Here is a 19,142-nt window from a genome sequence, read left to right as displayed (position 1 = left end):
GCTTTGAAAACCACACCAAGAAAATTCAGGTTATTTATTCCATAGATTTCAAAATTTTCAATTCAAAATTTAGCTGGAGATTGTAGTTGGACTTTTAGATTTTATTCTTAACCTTGTGTTATGATCCTTCTTTTACAATGACCAGAAAGTCCAGTTTTCTGTGGGTTTATATCTTTGAAAATAATTTGGTGGGTGACTAGTACAAGTGCATTTGCAGATGCTGAAAGGTGTGATGAGCTTATTCTACAATCAATTTATCATTCCTTCAAAGACAAAACTCAGGACATTTATTCAAACTTATTTAATTCTTATGCAGGACTGACCAAAATATCAATCTTATGGTAGTATTTCTGATGTGCTCAACAATTGTTCTCAAAATACTATGGCAAACAGAATAGCTTTTTCTGCCTACATTTTAGATGACAGATGAGACATAAGCCTACAGTTAAAAACTCAGTATGAAAAATATTAATGAATGCTAAATGCCACAGGTTCTCTTGCCTACCTAAAAGTTTGGAAGGCCTGTTCATCCTGTACTCTACACTCCTTTTCACTTTTTACGTTATTTCACTAGTGTGTACATGATTCCAAGATCAGGAAGTAGTTCTGATTTCCCCACATTATTATAGCCTTACCTCTGAATTTTGCCAGAGGGGAATGGGGAAGTGACCTTCATAACACTGAAAAAAAATGCTTCCATTCTAAAGATAAAGCAAAAATCTTTTGGGTTCAGCCCTAAGGAATGTGCCTAGCTTCACTTCCAGATTTTCAGTTGGTATAGTGTTGTTGGAGACAATGATCAAGGCATATTTAGAGTCAGCTGTATTAATAAAGCAAGCAATTCAGAAACTATTTTAAAGGTGTGGGGGGGTGGAGGTGGGGGGTGGGGCGTGGAGGTGGGGGGACAACCACCACCTAAACACCTTAAATAAATAACTAATAGTCTTGTGTAGGTTTTCTTTTGTGAGGAAGACTTCTGAAAGAGTAAGCTTAGAGGCAGCTTTCTTTCCATCTTTTCCCAAGCATGCTATCTGAAACCAGAATATTTTTCAGACCACTTTCCAAGTTTCTGAAACGGTGCTAGCACCCTCTCCCTCAGGAACTAAGAAAAATGACAATATGCTTGACTGTCATCACAGGCTATTACAGCGCCTTCAGATACTTGCTCTAGAGCACACTAGCTGATCTTATTTCTGTTGGAGAAAATACAAAATCGATTTTAAGCTTAAGAAATTTACTCAAAATCCTAGATTCAAGGAATTTGGATGTTGATGTAAAGAAAAAAAAAAGTACTATGAGTTTCTAAAATTATGTGGTCAATCATAGAGTCATTTAGGTTGGAAAAGACCTTTAAGATTATCAAGTCCAACTATTAACCCAGGACTGCCAAGTCCACTACTAAACCATGTCCCTAAGTACCACATATATGTGGGTTTTGACCACTTCCAAGGATGGTGATTCCACCACCACCCTGAGCAGCCTGTTCCAATGCTTGACACCCTTTTGGTGAAGAATCTTTTTCCTACTATTTAATCTAAACCTCCCCTGGCACAACTTAAGGCCATCTCCCCTTGCCTTGTCACTTGTTATCTGGGAGAAGAGATTGACCCCCACCTGCCTACAGCCTCCTGTCAGGGAGCTGCAGAGAGCAATAAGGTCCTCCCTGAGTCTCCTTTTCTCTAGACAAAACAAACCCAGTTCCCTCAGCTGCTCCTCATAAGACTTGTGCTCTAGACCCTTCACCAGCTTCATTGCCCATCTCTGGACACACTCCAGAACCTCAATATCTTCTTGAAGTGAAGGGCCCAGAACTTACACAGTATTTGAGAAGCAGCCTCACAGTGCCAAGTAGATGGAGACAATCACTTCCCTAGTCCTACTGGCCACACTAGTTCTAGTAAGCCACTATGATGTTGGATTTCTTGGCCACTGGGCATGCTGCTGGCTCACATTCAATTCAGCTGTCAACCAACATGTCCAGGTCCTTTTCTGCCAGGCACCTTTCCCCAAGCCAGTAGCATTGCAGGGGGTTGTTGTGACCTAAGTGCAGGACCTGGCACTTGGCCTTGTTGAATCTCATATAACCGGCTTCAGCCATTGGTCCAGCCTACCCAAATACCTCTGTAGAGCCTTCCTACCCTCAGGCAGATGAACCCTCCTGCCCAGCTTGGTGTCATCTGCAAAATTCCTGAGGGTACACTCAATCCTCTCATCCAGATCACTGATAAAGATTTTAACAGGACACGTCCAGGTACTGAGCCCTGGGGAACACCACTTGTGACTGGTTGCCAGCTGGTTGTGACTCCATTCAGCACCATGCTTTGAGCTCAGCCATCCAGCCAGTTTTTTACTCAGCAAACAGTGCACCGGTCCAAGCCATGTGCAGCCAGTTTTTTCTGGGAGAATGATGTGGGAAATGGTGTCAAGGGATTTATTAAGGTCCAGGTAGACAACATCCACAGCCCTTCCCTCATCACAGCCCTTCCCTCATCCATTACTCAGGTCACCTTGTCATAGACGGAGATCAGGTTAGTCAAGCAGGACCTGCCTTTCATAAACTCATGCTGGGTTTATGAATAAGGAAGTTATTTTATTAGTTTTAGTTAGTATTGTATTAGTTAGTTAGTAATAGTTCTTGTATTAGTACATCTTTTTGGTGTCCTCCGCATAACCTCTGCCATACAGAATTGCCAGTCATTTCTGCATGAGCCTGTAAATACACCACTCCAAGGAAGAATGGTCTCATACCATTTGGTATGTAAAGTCTAGGTATTCTGCGTAGTCCTGTGACATGCTCAAGCCAGTTATACTATCCCTAATAAAAAGTATGCAAAACATAATCAGAAACACTACTTATGGTGTCTCTTGATATTTTTAAATAAATATTGCTAATTAAGAAGTTACAGCACTTATCCAAGAAACTGAATATATCAGTTTAATCCTTGTTTCAGACAAAGGTTTAAGAATCCAAAAATGTCACTCAAGTTCATCATTCTCGGCACAAGATGACATGCATAGAGGCAGTTTTGATAAAAATATCTGTATTCATTTATGTGCACTCTCCACCATTCATGTTACTAATGTGCCATTCTGCAAAAGGATCAAATTATTTATCAAGTCAGAAGGAAAATGAAAACTGTTCTAGCCTGCAAAGGTTAGAGTGTAGGCAGAAGACATAAAATGGAAACCTCAGCTCTCCAACTCTCTTGCAAGATTATTTATGCTTTTTTGACAGCCAAGTTCCCCCATGAATCTGCATTTTAGTGGTACACAGCATCTGGCAGAGAGAGATACCAGATTTGAAGATCCACACTCATCATTTGTCTAAGCAGAGCGGCCTTCTTTGTTTGTGTTAATAGGGGAAAGACTAATTGTTATGCCAATGAACTGTTCTCATTAATTATTTTATTACCAAATAGTTCTAATATCGAACTGGTATTTGTGATATGAAATGACAGTCAGTAAGATCTATAGAAATTGTCATTCCAGTGAAATCTTTATTTAAAGCCGAAGAAGCAAACTGCTTGTATCATTTATTGGCCAGTCAGCCGCTTAGCTGTTCTGCCAGCTGTTTAGCCTGGCGCTACTTTGTTGCATGGCTGTCAGGCTAGCAATGGGCCCCCTAACTGCCTGCTTATTTAGCTGTTGGGCTCGGTGCACCTCTTGGCTCTCTTTTCCTGATTTGCCACCCAGTCAGTATAAAAATGTTTTGTTCCAAACCACTGGAAATTTCATAAAGTTATATACAATATTGATATGCAGAATTTCATGAGGGGGAGGAAAAAAAATAAAAAGAAGAAATCAGATTAATTTCTTTTTCTGGTTAGCTTTACTATATGGTGCATTCTTCTGTTCTAGCTAGCTATTAAATTGCATTTGCACATTTCTCTGTACTGATTAAAGTGAGAACTGCACTATAACATGGTCAGCGTAAGAGGCAGAAGACTACAGCTTTTGACTAGAAAACATGAAATCTTTCTGCATTGTCACTGTTCAGCATGAAACAGGCTTTCTAACAGCCATAAAGTGACTGAAGTTGTTGCAACTATCTTGTTACAAATATAAGAAGTATACTTTAGATTGATACTTGCTCTTTGGTAGGTAGAGGTCTAATTAGCTGTCCTTTTTGGAACAACTATTCCTCTGTATAATATTATTACCTAATGATGCAAGACAAAATAGCTTTTCTATTTAAATTCTTACCCTGTAACTAGTCGTTAAGCAATTTAGAGGTAACAGCCATTCACTCCTTACATATTTGAGAATAAACGTATCACTAGAAGAGGTATTATTGAACAAGTGAAACAGAAATAAGGCTGTAAAACACATTTCCTAGCACCTATTTTGACTAGCATATATTCTGCTTATAATAAGGTTTCTCTTTAATAATCACAAAAATACGGAAGAAATAATCTGCAAGTTTGCTATCCAAAGAGTGAGAAAACTTCACTCCAGGTATTTAAATATGCTCATGGTAAAAAATTGTCTCATTTTTAAAATAGCTAATATCTAGTTAAGTTTACCTATCAAATAAATTATTTGTTAACACATCTATCCTTGACAGGTATAGTTTATATATAACGTGATTCTTAAAATGATAGGCACATTCTGGTATCATCTGAGTTCTAATTAAATTCACAGTTCCTAAAATCATAGAATAGAATCATAGAATCATTTATGTTGGAAAAGACCTTTAAGATCATCAAGTCCAACCATTAACCCAGGACTGCCAAGTCCACCACTAAACCATGTCCCTAAGCACTGCATCTATCCATTTTTTAAACAACTTCAGGGATCATGATTCCACCACCTCCCTGGGCAGCCTGTTCCAATGCTTGACCACCCTTGCAGTGAAGAAATTTCTCCTAAAGCTGAACACAGTATTCAAGGCACAGCCTCACAAGCACTAAGTACAGGGGGACGATCACTTCCCTAGTCCTGCCAGCCATACTAGTTCTGATACAAGCCAAGATGCTGTGGGCCTTCTTGGCCACCTGGGCACACTGCTGGCTCATGTTCCACTGGCCATCAACCAGCACCCCAAGGTCCTTTTGTACTATGCAGCTTTCCAGCCACTCTTCCCCAAGCCTGTAGTTTTTTGGTTTGGTTTTGTTTTGTTTTGTTTTGTTTTTTGGGGGAGGGGGGGGGGTTGTGACCCAAAATCTGATCTTTACAGTTCATGATTTCTATAGGATTGTTCTCAGAAAGCAGATTTGCAAGCTGGCAGAATTTATAATGGCAACTGGCAGAAAATGATGGCTTATTCTGCTCGTATAACTGCTCCTTTTCTCACATCAATTTATCTTCTCAGCAAATTATGAAGCTGTTCACCATTACCACAATGCATTGGCAGTACAACCTACTTCTGTGCCAGTTACTATTCCAAGCATAGCTACACTGCATCATCTACAATATTTTCCTAACATTCAAAGAAAAACACCACATCTACCATAATGGAAATGCAGCTGCCTCATCTCTTTTATTATAGTTCAAAAGGTGTAGCTCCCCCTCAAACTGCACAGAATCCTGCATAGCAAAATTAAGTCAACAGGCAGTAACCTTTCCTTCTGCAATTGTCTTTCATAAACTCTTAGAAATGTTCATGGAGAATCTTCAGATCATTAATTGTGAACCAGAGATTGACAGTGTCTTACCACTATGCGTAGTCAACAACATTAACATTAAACAGTTTGTTATCTAATGTAAACTGTATTTGAAAAAATGAAGTACTTAGTGAAATAATGCACGTTTCCTGCTAATCAAGGGATTAGTAAAAGTGTAAGGCTCTATAGAACGGTAGCAGTATTTAAATTTTGTGTGTTACTTTTTTGTTTGAAACAGAAATCAGTGACACTGAATCAGGTATTCTTTCAGTGAAATAGATTTGTTTGCACAACGTGTGCATTTTAGTTTTGAAGAAAGATTATTATCAAGCAACAAGCACGCAAGCTCCACTAAAACAAGCCTTAGTTTAGGCATGAAAAATGCCCCAAAATATTCCAAACAGAGGAAGTATTTTTGTTGGAAAAATTAAAGCAAAGGTTCTTACACAAAAGTTGTTCATGAAGCATATAGTTCCTACACTTTCTCACACGCCTGGGCACTGACAGAAATGGAGTTCACCATAAAAGGAATTTGAGGTCAATACCCCATCTATAAGCACGGCTGAAATCCCTGCCAATACTACCAAAACCTTAGGCTAACACAGACTTACATCTTAGCTTGACTAGGTGTATACATAGATCTCATCCGTCATACATATGCACTACAAAATCTAAATGTTTGTTTTCATGCTAACTGCAGCTGTGTGCAATCTTTTTCATTGGTATTATTTGCTTGTTAAAATAAAACCACTATGTATAAATATTTGATTTAAAAAAGGACAAATTATCTCATATTTTTATAAGGTTTAGCGTACATTAACCATGTACATGCACATGCTAGGGGCTTAATAATTACATAGCATAATACAAACACTACAAGACTTCTGCTTCCTTGAAAGGAGAGGGGAGGGAAAGACCTATCCAATACAACAGCACCTGACCAGTGACTTACCTCTTTTGATTAAATTTTGGTTAAATTAGGGAACAGGTAAATTAAACACAAATGTGAAGTATGAACCACTTACAGCTTATTGTGTTTCCTATACTTGTGTATGACATACACTCATTAGCAAAGATTTCTAGCATCCCTTCCTTTATTCTCCTTGATTGCCTTTATGTCATAAAACAACAGCTTTTGTAACAAGCTTCATAATGAACATCTTTTGTAAAAAGATCAGCCCTACAATGCAGATGTAAGGACACTCATTTATGGATCCAAGATTAACACTCAAGTCTCTGACTTAATAAATCCAAATCTGTTTAGAAAGAACCAGATTCCCACTAAAGAAGTAAAGGTGAAACTAACAGGGTTTTAACACATAGCTTGATTTGAAAGATCCTGAAGGATTTAATTTTTAAGTTAACATATCCCTCTTGTCCCATGAATACAGTTAGTAAAACACTTACATTGAGGTTCAGACACTAACCTAACCATTAACCCTTTGGTCAAGCACTAAACAATTTTTTTGTATGACCAGGCCTAACAATATCCTTTATGTTTCTAGTTCCATTGATGAGATTAATGGGCCTTAATGGCAGTCATTATAAACATGAATGTGTATCCCACTACAACTTTGAGTACTGGCCTTTTTTTTGTTTTTCTCTTCCCACCTCCCTACCCCCTCAAACACCCACACCCACCCAAAAATGTTATAACCTAATTATATTAAATCATTTCAGAGCAAGAACACTGGGACATATATCGTTCAATGACCAAAAAAATCCTCTTCTATCTCCTACAACACCTGTTACTCTCTAAACTGAGAACTCAAGATCTGAATTTTGTTGAAGATTTCAAAAGAATGTTACATGTTAATAGACATTTTCAGTTATATTTGCACAATAAGACAGGTCAATGGGATGGATAACTGCCTATAAATTGTTTTTTACTGATAGTATTTCCAAAGTAAATAAATACTCAAGAAACGTGAAAGTATTTTCAGAGCTGTGGATTTCCTACAATTTTAACTGCAGTTTATATTTATGCAGCATTAACATATATAATACTGGTATATCTGTATTACAGAAAAAGATTTAATGAGATGTCCCTACGACAGAAGTTATAGAACTTTTACATAAGTGGAATTTTTCATTGAATTATATGTGTGAAACTCAAGCTGTAGGTGGGTATCAGCACTGTTCCTGTGTCTGCATCCACTATATTCAAGTCATTAATTTCCTGGATGATTCAGGTACTGACCGTCTAGTGAGAGAACAGATTGGCTTGAGAAAATGGACTAATTTGAAAGGTAAGTATAATAACAAAATATGCAAAGTTTCTCAGTTGAGTCTTCAAATAATGAAAACAAGAAAAAACACAGTAAGAGAAAGATTAGCTTGGAATAAAGCAAGCATATAAATAAAACAAAAGAGGAAGGGAGTTGAGTTGATCTTCTGCATTGCCATAGGTCAACGTCCAGTCATAAGGAATGACAGAACATCTTTCAGAGGAGAAAGTACTAATACAGTCTTGAAGGAGGAAATAAGACAAAGACTTCTCCTTCTAAATCCAGTTCCTTCTCAAAGTTAAATATGTAGCAGAAAAGTGTCCAAAAGAAAAGTGTCTAAAATAAAATTATATTAGCAGTTTGAGGGTAATGTAACACCCAAGTTTTAAGTGGTTACAAAGGAAAAAGTAAGCTAAAGATCTAGTTCCAAAGGTCAGTTCCTGTAAAATTGTCTGTAGCAGGACTAGGCATTTTATTTAACTGACAATCAGGACATTGACAAGTTTGAAACTAGATATAGCCTTGATTGTTGTTTCCATATCTCAAAACTGCAGCCAAATAACTGACAAAACCCTGGGTTTTATTTTTAGAACTGTGAATTACGACTCTTCAAATTTAACCCAATGAGCTATTTAGAACTAAACTAATGTTTTAGTTAGGTACTCCACTGCAATCAGTTATTTCTGGTTTATAAAACAAACAAATGAAAAATTAAATAAGCCAATATTTGGGAAGAAGGGGAAAAAAGTTCTACATTCTGTCACCTTGAAAAATACACTTGTTCTGTAAAGTACTTTAACAATCTATTGATTAATGTTAGTTACTCAGCTAGAGGGATAAAAATAATTCACCCTATGACTCTTTTTGTCAAGTTCATTATGATGTCTAGAAGACAGAAAAAAAAGTCTTTGTTTTAGAAATGTCAGTGTTGAAATATATGAAAGCACTGTCATGCCTTTGCAATGTTGGAAAAAGTTCAATTTTTGAGTAAAATTACTGTCTTAGAAAGCAACTCTATGAGAAACTACTGTATGATCATTAAGGCTGGAGTAAAGGTCCAACAGATGATTAATGAAAGTTTGTAGTACTGTGGATATGAAATGTTGAACAGTGCAAAGATTAATAAATACTTTTTAACTTCAGAAGTAGATTGGAGCTTATAAAGCAAGATGTTCATATTTCAAAGATTTTCCAATTAATCTCTTGACTTGGCAGAATAATGAAGTGTGATGAAAGGTAAAAGGTGACTTCCAAACACATAGACTCTGAAACGTTAGTCTATGATACAAGTAATGTGTTGTTTGTGACACAAGTAATAAATTCAACACAAAGGGACAGGACAGTGTTGCTGTCCCAATTGCCTGAAGGACTAGTATCATAAGTTGTCGATTTTCACATATGTCAGGGACTTGGAAGCAGTCATTATTCATAAATATGATGCAAACACCTCATACATAAAGTGATCTTTTGCTTACAACTCAATTTTCCTGAGCAAATCATAGAACCAATGTAAATACATATTAACTTCACCATGGCTGCAGATGATGGTTAACGATGGGTCTTTTACCACACAAGATGCATAGCTCCTTGGTGTAACTGGTGAGACCAAGCTGTGGTCAGGCCAGTCATCAAGGAGCAGAGGCAGATGAGTTTCAATGCACCACTGAGAAGATACAGCCCCAGGTTGAGCAGACTGTGCAGGTAAGGCCTCACCCAAAGGGACTCATGCTGGTAGCCCAGAAGCTATGATACAATAGTCACCAAGAGCCTTAACAGGATCTGCTTTCCTGCACATGCTAAAGCAAACCTGTGGGACACACTCTTTCAAATCCTCCTATCTCTGAGGGTCTTGGCCAGAGAGGTGAGGACCCTGCATAGCTATAAGGATGAATGTGATTATCTGAGTGCTTTCCCCAGAATTCTGCACATTTCTTCCCTCTACTTTCACAGCTACTCTAGATAAAAATGATCTGAATACAACTTGTACCTGACCAACTACTTCTTTGGGTAAAGGTCAAACTGAATAACTGGCACCATTATCTGTGAGAGGTTTATATAGTTTATGTCTCTTAAAATGTTGCCAACATCTTACTATTTCATAAGCAGTTATTTTCTCCACTTCTTTTTTTTCAATTTTAATAATTCTGTATAGCACATTATTATACTTACAAGTCTACTGCCTGAATAGGAGAAGGAAGCTTGGTATTGAGTCTTTCAGGTAAGTGTTAATAAATGAACCAAATAAAAAAACCATTATGCCTGGTACTACAACTTAATGTTCAACAGACCATATATGCAATAGCTCTATATAGCTCATTACACACAAAAAGCTTCTTGGGACAGAAAAGAACACCCCATATATGGAGCCAAAATGTACTGTTAGTCCAGTTAATGCTTTAACAGACTAATAGTCTAAATATCAAACAGTCTCATTAATAATACTAGTAACTTCTTTAATTAAAGAAATCTTCCTAATATCTATCCCTTTTTGCTCTGGTGTTATGCTCACCCTTTCAGTGTTTCTCTGTGTCCTGAGATCAGCACTTCATTCTTCCCCAAACAGAAGGAAAAATGTTTGTGAGTCATCAGTATCCTGAGGTCATCCCTGGAAAGATGTTAATGGTAAAATTCACCTTCCTCAATACTGAATCATCTTTGGGCCATTTGGTGTTTTCTTAACAGAGCCTGCTTTTTTTCTTATTGGCTCCCAGAGTTCCCCAGCCCCAGTTAACACAGAGGGCCAATTTGTGTTACATAGCAACTGCCTAGGGTTGTCAGACCTTTACTATATATGACAGTCACATAGTCACTTGACTAGTAGGCAATTGTCAGAGCTCTAACAAGCTAAAATGAGCTCAGGTCAAGACACCTCAGAACAGTCTTAAGAAAACCCCACTGTCAGATCAATACAAAGCCTGTGGCCACTTCCCAGTAATAAGGCAAAAGCAATATTTACTGGGCTACTAGTTGATACCAGTATTGCCAGATTAACACTAAAGAAACTCAGAGGCATCGGAAACAGAAGGGAAAGAGAACTTCTTCCTGCAGCTAATTCTCATTTAACTTCTCTACCTAATCCTTAGTACTTTGTGTAACTAGAATAGTTAAAATGAAAAGCACATATAGGTATGCAATATTCAAACTGGTAAAAGACTCTAATTATGTTTTCTGCATAGCATAAAGGGAAATTGGCGTGCAACTCTGGCTGGAGATAAAACTTAAAATACAAGTTAAATTACTCCCACTCTGCAGCAAAATTAGGGACCCCATGGGTCTTATTAGAAAAAGTACTTTTAGAATCTGAAAGTTTGCCTGAGTATCTGCCACTCTAGTTACTCATACTTAGAAATTAAATCAAAATGCAAATGTATCTTACAAGAGCTGTTCCTTACATTAGAATAAGAATTCAAAATGCTGTCATGTTAGGCCTGAGTCAGTTATGCTATTTCATCTTTTTTAAGGGTAATAATAAGACAGTGCAAGTCCTCAAATGTCTTTAAAGAGCAACACATCAATAGAAAGTAAGAAGATAAAAATTAAGCAGCTCAACTCAAATTACAGGTGATCTTTTCCTGGGAGTTCACTCCTTCCTATTTCCTGTTTTTTGCCTCTGAAACTGTATCAAAGTAGATACTGAAATCTGTCAGAAAAGGCTACTCTTACTGCATAATTTAAATATAAATGCTGTCAAGAAATCCATGCAGATTACTCACAGAACCATTCACCCCTGTTACTTTCCATGTTATTTTTTCTGAATTAATGTTTTTCTCAGTTACATTTTGTGCAACTTTCTTCTATATCTCAAACACCTGGTCTACTAGTTCTACTGAATTAATCACATAAGACATCCCTATTTTAAAATTGCCTGCATTTATCTGTAGCCACCTTCCCCTTTTCTGCAACATATCTGTAAGCTAATAAATTTCTTACTTGATAATTTTATCAAAATTTCATCTCAGAGTACTTGATAAATATCAAGAAACTGTATATTTTATTTTTAAAATTCCAAAGCATTAAGAGACAGTATAATGTTCTCTACCACAAAAATCAAAGACAAAACAAAGACAAATCTCAAAACTGCCAGGGCCATAAGGACACCCTCTTAGCCCTAATTAGCCCTGCCTGGGGATGCTGATGACCCTCAGTCCTGGGGCCCAGGAACCCCATTCCAGCTCAAGCCTAAGCCTGCCCCAGCTCTGTCCCTGGCCATCTCTTTTGACTAGGCTCCTGGAACAACTCCGGACCTGCTTCATCACTTACCGCTTCGGGGGCTGTCAACTGACTCTGTTATCTAAGTCCCCAGCTCTGACCCCTGTGTTCACCCCTGCAGGACTGCACATCATCGGTGAGCGTACAGCCTGCATGAAAGAAATGGCTCCCAGCTGTCCCCTCCTTGCTCCTGCTACTCTCAGACAGAAAGAGAATTACAAATCCCCCAATTAAACTGCTCTAGCCATTAGAACTGCACTATTTTTCTATGATATATGATCTCATTTAAACACTACAAATTAGCTGTTGTTCTGTGTACCTGATCATTCTTCTCCTACCCTATTTGTATCACTCATATTCAAATGTTCTCTAACTGCAATTAGAGAAAACTTTCTTGTACATTTTGTATGGAGGATTTTGAAGATGTTATGATAAAATTAAGATGTGAATATCATACACCTCCATCATCATTACTTCACAGAGATATATCATGGTTTAACCCCAGCTGGCAACTAAGTACTATGCAGCCACTCACTCACCATCCCACCCACATACCCCCAGTGGGATGGGGAGATGAACTGTAAAAAAGGTAAAAGTCACAGATTGAGATAAGAATTTAATAATTGAAATAAAATATAATGATGATGATGGTGATGATGATGCAATGAAAAGGCAGAGAAAAAAAGAGATAAATACAACCCAAGACAGACAAGTGATGCACAGTACGTTTGCTCACCACCTGCTGACCAATGCCCAGCCAGTCCCCAAGCAGCCACTAGCAATCCCCCACCAACTTCTCCCAGTTTATATACTGAGCATGATGTTCTATGGTATGAATATCCCTTTGGCTATTTTAGGTCAGCTGTCCTGGCTCTGTTCCCTCCCAGCTTCTTGTGCAGCTGCTTATTGGCAGAGCGTGGGGAACTGAAAAGTCCTTGACTTAAGTTAGCACTACCTAGCAACAACTAAAACATCAGTCTGTTATCAACATTGTTCTCATACTAAACCCAAAACCACAGCACTGTAACAGCTACTAGGAAGAAAATTAACTCTATCCTAGCCAAAACCAGGGCAAGATATACCCGAAAGTCTTTAAAATCAAGGACTAAATCCTTAAAGTGATCTGTAAATAAGGGACAAGACAGCCTACATTTAGCCCTATTAGAACATTTAAAAGGGAGAAGGGGACTGGACAAGAAGGATCAGCACTCATACAAAATGTCTCATTTTGAAAGCAATTATTTGACACTTTACAAGAAAATATTAGACCCTAATTCCCAGTTTGACAGTTCATAATAAAAAAAAAAACCACATCAAAAAAAAAAAACAACCTCCAAAGCTAAAAGCTATGAACACATCATCTGTTTGTATTTATATGACTAGGTGAGATTTAGTAATCTAAATTGTGTTTCATTATTTAGGAGGGCTGTTCATTTTTTCCTTATATTTTTAGTTTGGCAGCTTCTAAGAAAAAAATCTTAGACTATATTCTATCTTTGCCACAGATAGCTGCAGTAGTGGTCTCTGCAAGAAGACACCAGGGGCTGCCCTGTGTCAGATACAGTTAGTTCCAGTCAGCTCCACAATGAACGCATGTCAGGATACAACTGAGCCCATCAACCAAGCTGACGTAACCTCTGTAAAAATGTATTTAAGAAAGGGCAAAACATTGCACAGGCAATGAGGAGTGAAGGGAAAAAAATATGGAAAGCAGTCCTGTGAATACCATGGTCACAGAAGGAGGAGGGGGAGGAGGTGTTCCAGCTATTTTACTGCAGTCCATGGGCAGGACCATACTGAAAGAGGCTCTCCTAACAGGAACTGTGGCCTATTGCGGACTTTATTGGGCTTGCATAGCAAAGTTTTGGTAGCAGGGGGGGCTACAGGGTGCATTCTGTGAGAAGCTGCTAGAAGCTTCCTGTATGTCTGATAGAACCAAGATGGACCCACTGCTGGCCAAGGCCGAGCCCATCATCCATGGTAGTAGTGCCCCTTGGATAACATATTTAAGAAGGGGAAAAAACTGTGCAACAGCAGCTGGAGGAGCAGAGTAAGCTATGTGAGAGAAACAACTTTATAGAGGTTGTTTCTACAAGGTCAGTGAAGGAGGGGCCACTGAAGAGGTACCAGAGCAGAGATTCCCCTGCAGTTGATGATGAAGCCCATGGTGAGGCTGGCTGTGCCCCTGCAGCCCATGGAGGTTAGCGGCGCAGCATTCACGGAGAACTGTTTCCATTGGGAGAGACCCCACACTGGAACAAGGGAAGAGTGCAAAGAGACCTCCCCCTGAGGAGGGAGTGGCAGAAACAACATGTGATGAACTGACCAAAACCCCCATTCCATGTCCGCTTGTGCCACTCTTGGGGAGGAGGTAGAGAAAACTGGGATCAAAGTTAAGCCCAGAAAGAAGGGAGGGGTGAGGGAAAGTTGTTTTATGATTTGGCTTTGCTCCTCATTATCCTACTCTGATTTGACTGGCAGTAAATTAAAATTCATTTCCCTGTCAAGTGTGTTTTGCCCATGACAGTAATTAGTGAGTGATCTCTCCCTGTCCTTACTTCGACGCGTGAGCATTTCATTATATTTCCTCTCCCCTGTCCAGCTGAGGAAGGGGAATGATAGAGCAGCTTGGTGGGCACCTGGCATCCAGCCAAGGTTAACCCACCACTCATGGACTGACAATGAGGTAATGGAGAGAACATAGCCATCATATCAGATGACCTAAGTGACTTTCTTAGCTAAGCACTTCTCTTCTTCCTTTGATAAAGACAAACGCTGCAGCATAAAGGGCTAAAGCAAATCTCACACATTTAACCAAGGAAGAAGTATGTGAAAGTACAGACACAAGTTTAGTTCTGGTTATGGTAGGCATGCAGTAATTGGATGGAATGTTGCACGAACTGGAATGTTGCACAGTCTTAACTTGGTTGACCTTTTTTTCTTACAATATAAGAAATTACTGAGAAAAGTAATGTTTTATGTCATTACAAAATGCCTTGCTCAAAAATTGATGTACCAACTTTTCTTAGTACATCAAATTTAAAAGTAAAGGAATGTAAAAACCACTGAAGTTCTCTTTCTCTAACCTGGAAAAGAAATTTTAAAAGCCAGCAGCTGAAGTCAATGACAACCATGCTCAAAGTGCAATTTTTTTTTCTTATTTTTGCAAACAATGGTAAGTAACTATTAGAAGAGATTACAAAAAGAAAAGATAGGGTGTTTTTTATCACTTAGCACTTTCAAGTGAAGACTGTAGAAGACTGGTTAATTTTTTTTTTTAAATTAGCACAGAAAAATGAAATATAGAGATCTGTCATTTGCAGGAGAGGGCACTAGATTATCCACTAGTCCTTTCTAGCATTAAATCCTGTATCTATGCAATGCATAATGAATCTTGAAAAATTACAGGAGTTGCTTTTCTCATCTAAAACAATGCCTTTATAACTGACCCCAGAGACTAGTTCTTGAAAGCGTCTGAAATTGTCTCTTTGGTTCTTTACTGAGAACCAATGACCTCTTCAGTTCTGTGTAGATTCTGTAGATAACTGGCATGTCTAGACAATCTAAAGCAACACCTCTGAGATATCCAAGTTAGCGCCAAGCACCTCATTAAATTGGAGTTCTGAAGATCAGACCACTGCTTGTACACTCTGAACCACTGGAAAATATACAATGTGGATATCAGATACCAAATAAAAGAGGCTTGCACCACAGAGCACCACAATACTTCCCCTTTGTGCCACATAACTTGCTGGAGTTAACACACTCCTGTGTTTCAAAGCGAAAAAACACAGAGAGATATTCATGCACATAGAAGCAAGAATAAATGCTCTGAGCAAGGATTGCTATTGATGCAGCTGTACTGCTTCCAGTTCTAGACCTACTTTGGTATGGCACTGAGCTGAATCTTGTATACATACATGAAGTGATGTGTGTGTAAAGCAAAAATCTGGGCCAAACTCTACTGACTTTCAAGAGGTCATGTTGAAAAAAATGCACTAACATAAACTATTAATATACCGTTCAGTTTATATATGCTAAGATAGCCAGTGTAACACAGATGTGTATTTTTCAGTGTTTTCTATTTTTTTTTAGAAGGTATTATGAAACATTTTAAAAACGCAGCATTTGTGGCAAATCTTATGAGAAGTAAGACAAGAAGGATTTTTGTTTCTTAATTTGATGTATATGTATACATGTAAAAATTAATTTATTGATGTCAGTTACTCATATATAGGTATGTGTAAAATCACAATTTATATAATTATTTTCTTTCAAAAACTAAATCCTGCTCTCAGATATGAGCATACATTTCAGGGACACCACTGCATGGCTGTAACTGCTAGCCACCTGCTGCTTCCAATAAATCAGACTGTGAACTAGTGATCCATATCACAGCATTTTAACCTCTCCATGCTTTGGAACCATGCCTCTGAGTCTAACATCTGTAGTTTAATTTGTTCAACAGAAGACAACACACTCCCTGTTAACAGAAGCCATACCGAAGATTTAAAGAGCAATAAATGTCTAAGAAAACCAATACAATAAGAAATTGTGAACTAAGAAGAATGTATAAGACTCTGCTAAGTACTATAAAATCTCATAGTATATTTTTTATTGTGGATATTTAATACTGTATGAAATAACAAAAAGTGATCAATAATTGGGAATATTTCAAATCGATTTTAGTAGATCAATCTGTGTTATTTATAAAACTCCCTGGATACAAAACTCTTCAATTTACATCTGCTAAAAACATACATAATTAAAATAAATGTTTGTGTCTTAAGATGTAAATGTAACAATTTCATTGCAATATAAGTAAATATAATTTGTTCTTAACTCTCACCTCTTTACCTCCCCCTCACCCCCAAAAAATGTGAGCAATGTAGGCCTGCTAAAGAATGCTGGCTTCTGTAGAGGACACAAAGAAAATGTTTATAAAAATATTTTTTATATATAATAAAATTCATGTAAGTGTTTAGTATATTGACATATACATAAAAGCTTTGCTAGAGAGCAAAACCACAGTTTAGAACATTTACCAATATTCTGTGTTGTGAGAATGAAATATCTGAAATATGTTACAAAATATCTCATACTAGAGGAAAATCTGGTGCCTCACTTAAAAGGCCAGCTGCTTATGTTGATTTTCCAGACTAGAGCAGGTTGTAAGTAAACATTCCTTAGTACAATAATAATTTTTTATTTACTTTACCATATAAATCAGTTATTACTGCCAAAATTTCAATTCCATTTCACAAAAAAAATTTCACCTTTGTGAATGAAACTTGGCTGGGAAGTGATATAATGTAAATTGCGCACTAAAAAGCCAACCGTATTAGCTTTAAAATATCTTGTATCAGAGCTTTGTATCTATTAACTTCTTGTACGATGTCTTACTAATATATAGTGGTAATCAAGATAAATGTTCTCTTTAGCACTCTGAGAGACTTCACTATTCTGATGTATCTGAGTTGGAAAGTTTGCAAATATTTGGATCTAATAATTGATAAAAGACAATAGGTCATTAATTCACTTGTTACAAATTAAGACTGACTTTTAAAGTATTGCACTTACAAAAATGTAATGACTAGGAAGATAGCCCGCACAGACTACACATAAGCATGGGCAGGTGAAACAAAACTTAGGGTTCACAACTGTGTTGTGAAGTCAGTGTACTTTAGCCCTAACCTTTCCGTCCTAGCATGATACAAATATCAGTCTTACTGAGTTAAAACACCAGCTAATGATAGAAGATTGTTCCAAATATCTTTTTTCTTTTTTTTTAGCAAGATATACTGGGAAATACTGATTAGGAAACATGAAAAATCTGTGTAACCACTAATGTGCTTTTAAAGGCTGCATAAATATCAACTATCATTAACATTTGCAAATGAATTTCAATTTATTATTTTTTCAGCCACTTAAGAATTCAACACTTTTCTACATCCTCATTAACCTCATCTACAACTTATGAAGATTGTGTCCCTGCATAAATGCAGAGCAAATTCTACAATAAGAATTTACTTTTGCACACACACACACAAAACTATGTGAATAGCACACACAAGGATATACTGTTCACTAATGTTTGTTGTGTCTATTTACTTTTTGTGTTTTCCTGATGTACTTGCTGGGTATTATTCCTCTGTCTTGGTATTTACTCCTTATTTTATATTTATGCTTTGCCTTCTTCATTTAGTCTACAGCATGTTGCACTTGCCTGAAGTAAATTTCACATTGTTGATATGTTCATATTCACTTTAATTTATCAGCATCATTTTGAAGTATACTTCTGTCCTCCAAAGAGCCTGCAACCCCCACAGTTCACTGTCATAAACTATATTTATGCATAATTTTTCTTCCACTATCCAAGCAAAAATCTTTAACGTTACTAGGCCTAGAACTAAGCCATCTAAGATGCAACAAAAAATGATTTACAAACACTAACCAGTAACTACTCGTTATATGTCTTTTTGCAACTAAATACGCCATGTATTTATAGACAACACTGAGGGGGTTTTTTTCTAGTTTGTAATAAAAAAGAAAATTAAGATCTTGCATTAACCAAGTTTTCATCATTCACTCCATTACTTCTTTCCGAGGTTCAGAGCTAACTGACTATCTTACAACTTCCCGGTTGTCCTTGTCCTTCTCCCTCTGTCATTTGCTTTGCACTGAGAACCTGGTATCCATTGTTTCATTTTACTTCTAATGTATTTATAAACACTCTCCATCCATTTTCTTTTATAACCCTGGGTAGTTGTAACTTGGCAACTGTGATAGCCTTTCTTATTGTATCCTCACAGCTTTCTATTCTTTTATGCTTTTATTCATTGGTCGTGCGGTTCTTTTCTCACCTTTTTTAAAATTTCTGATTTATATATCCTTATGACTGCACCAGGAACTTTAATGGTCTCCTACTATGATTTATATCTTTGTTTTGTATCAAGATAGTCTGTTATTACATACTTCATATATTAATTTCCACTTACTGCCAGATCTGCAGATTATCTTCAAGTTTTTCTGAAGTTTGTTTTGGAGTTTTTTTAATGTCTGTTGTCCTTGTACTTAGTACTGATATCTATTTACCCGTTAA

General features: G+C 37.3%; 1 protein-coding gene across 3 annotated transcripts in view; it reads right to left on the bottom strand.

Annotated features, from left to right (window-relative positions):
- CSMD3 (CUB and Sushi multiple domains 3) overlaps window positions 1-19,142 on the bottom strand; it is a 726,530-nt gene that overhangs the window by 488,443 nt on the left and 218,945 nt on the right. The window lies entirely within an intron of this gene.

Source organism: Falco cherrug, chromosome 3 (genome assembly GCF_023634085.1).
Source record: "Falco cherrug isolate bFalChe1 chromosome 3, bFalChe1.pri, whole genome shotgun sequence".
Classification (NCBI taxonomy): domain Eukaryota; kingdom Metazoa; phylum Chordata; class Aves; order Falconiformes; family Falconidae; genus Falco; species Falco cherrug.
The sequence above is the reverse complement of the archived record's forward strand: the minus strand, read 5'-3'. Positions and strand labels throughout refer to the sequence as shown.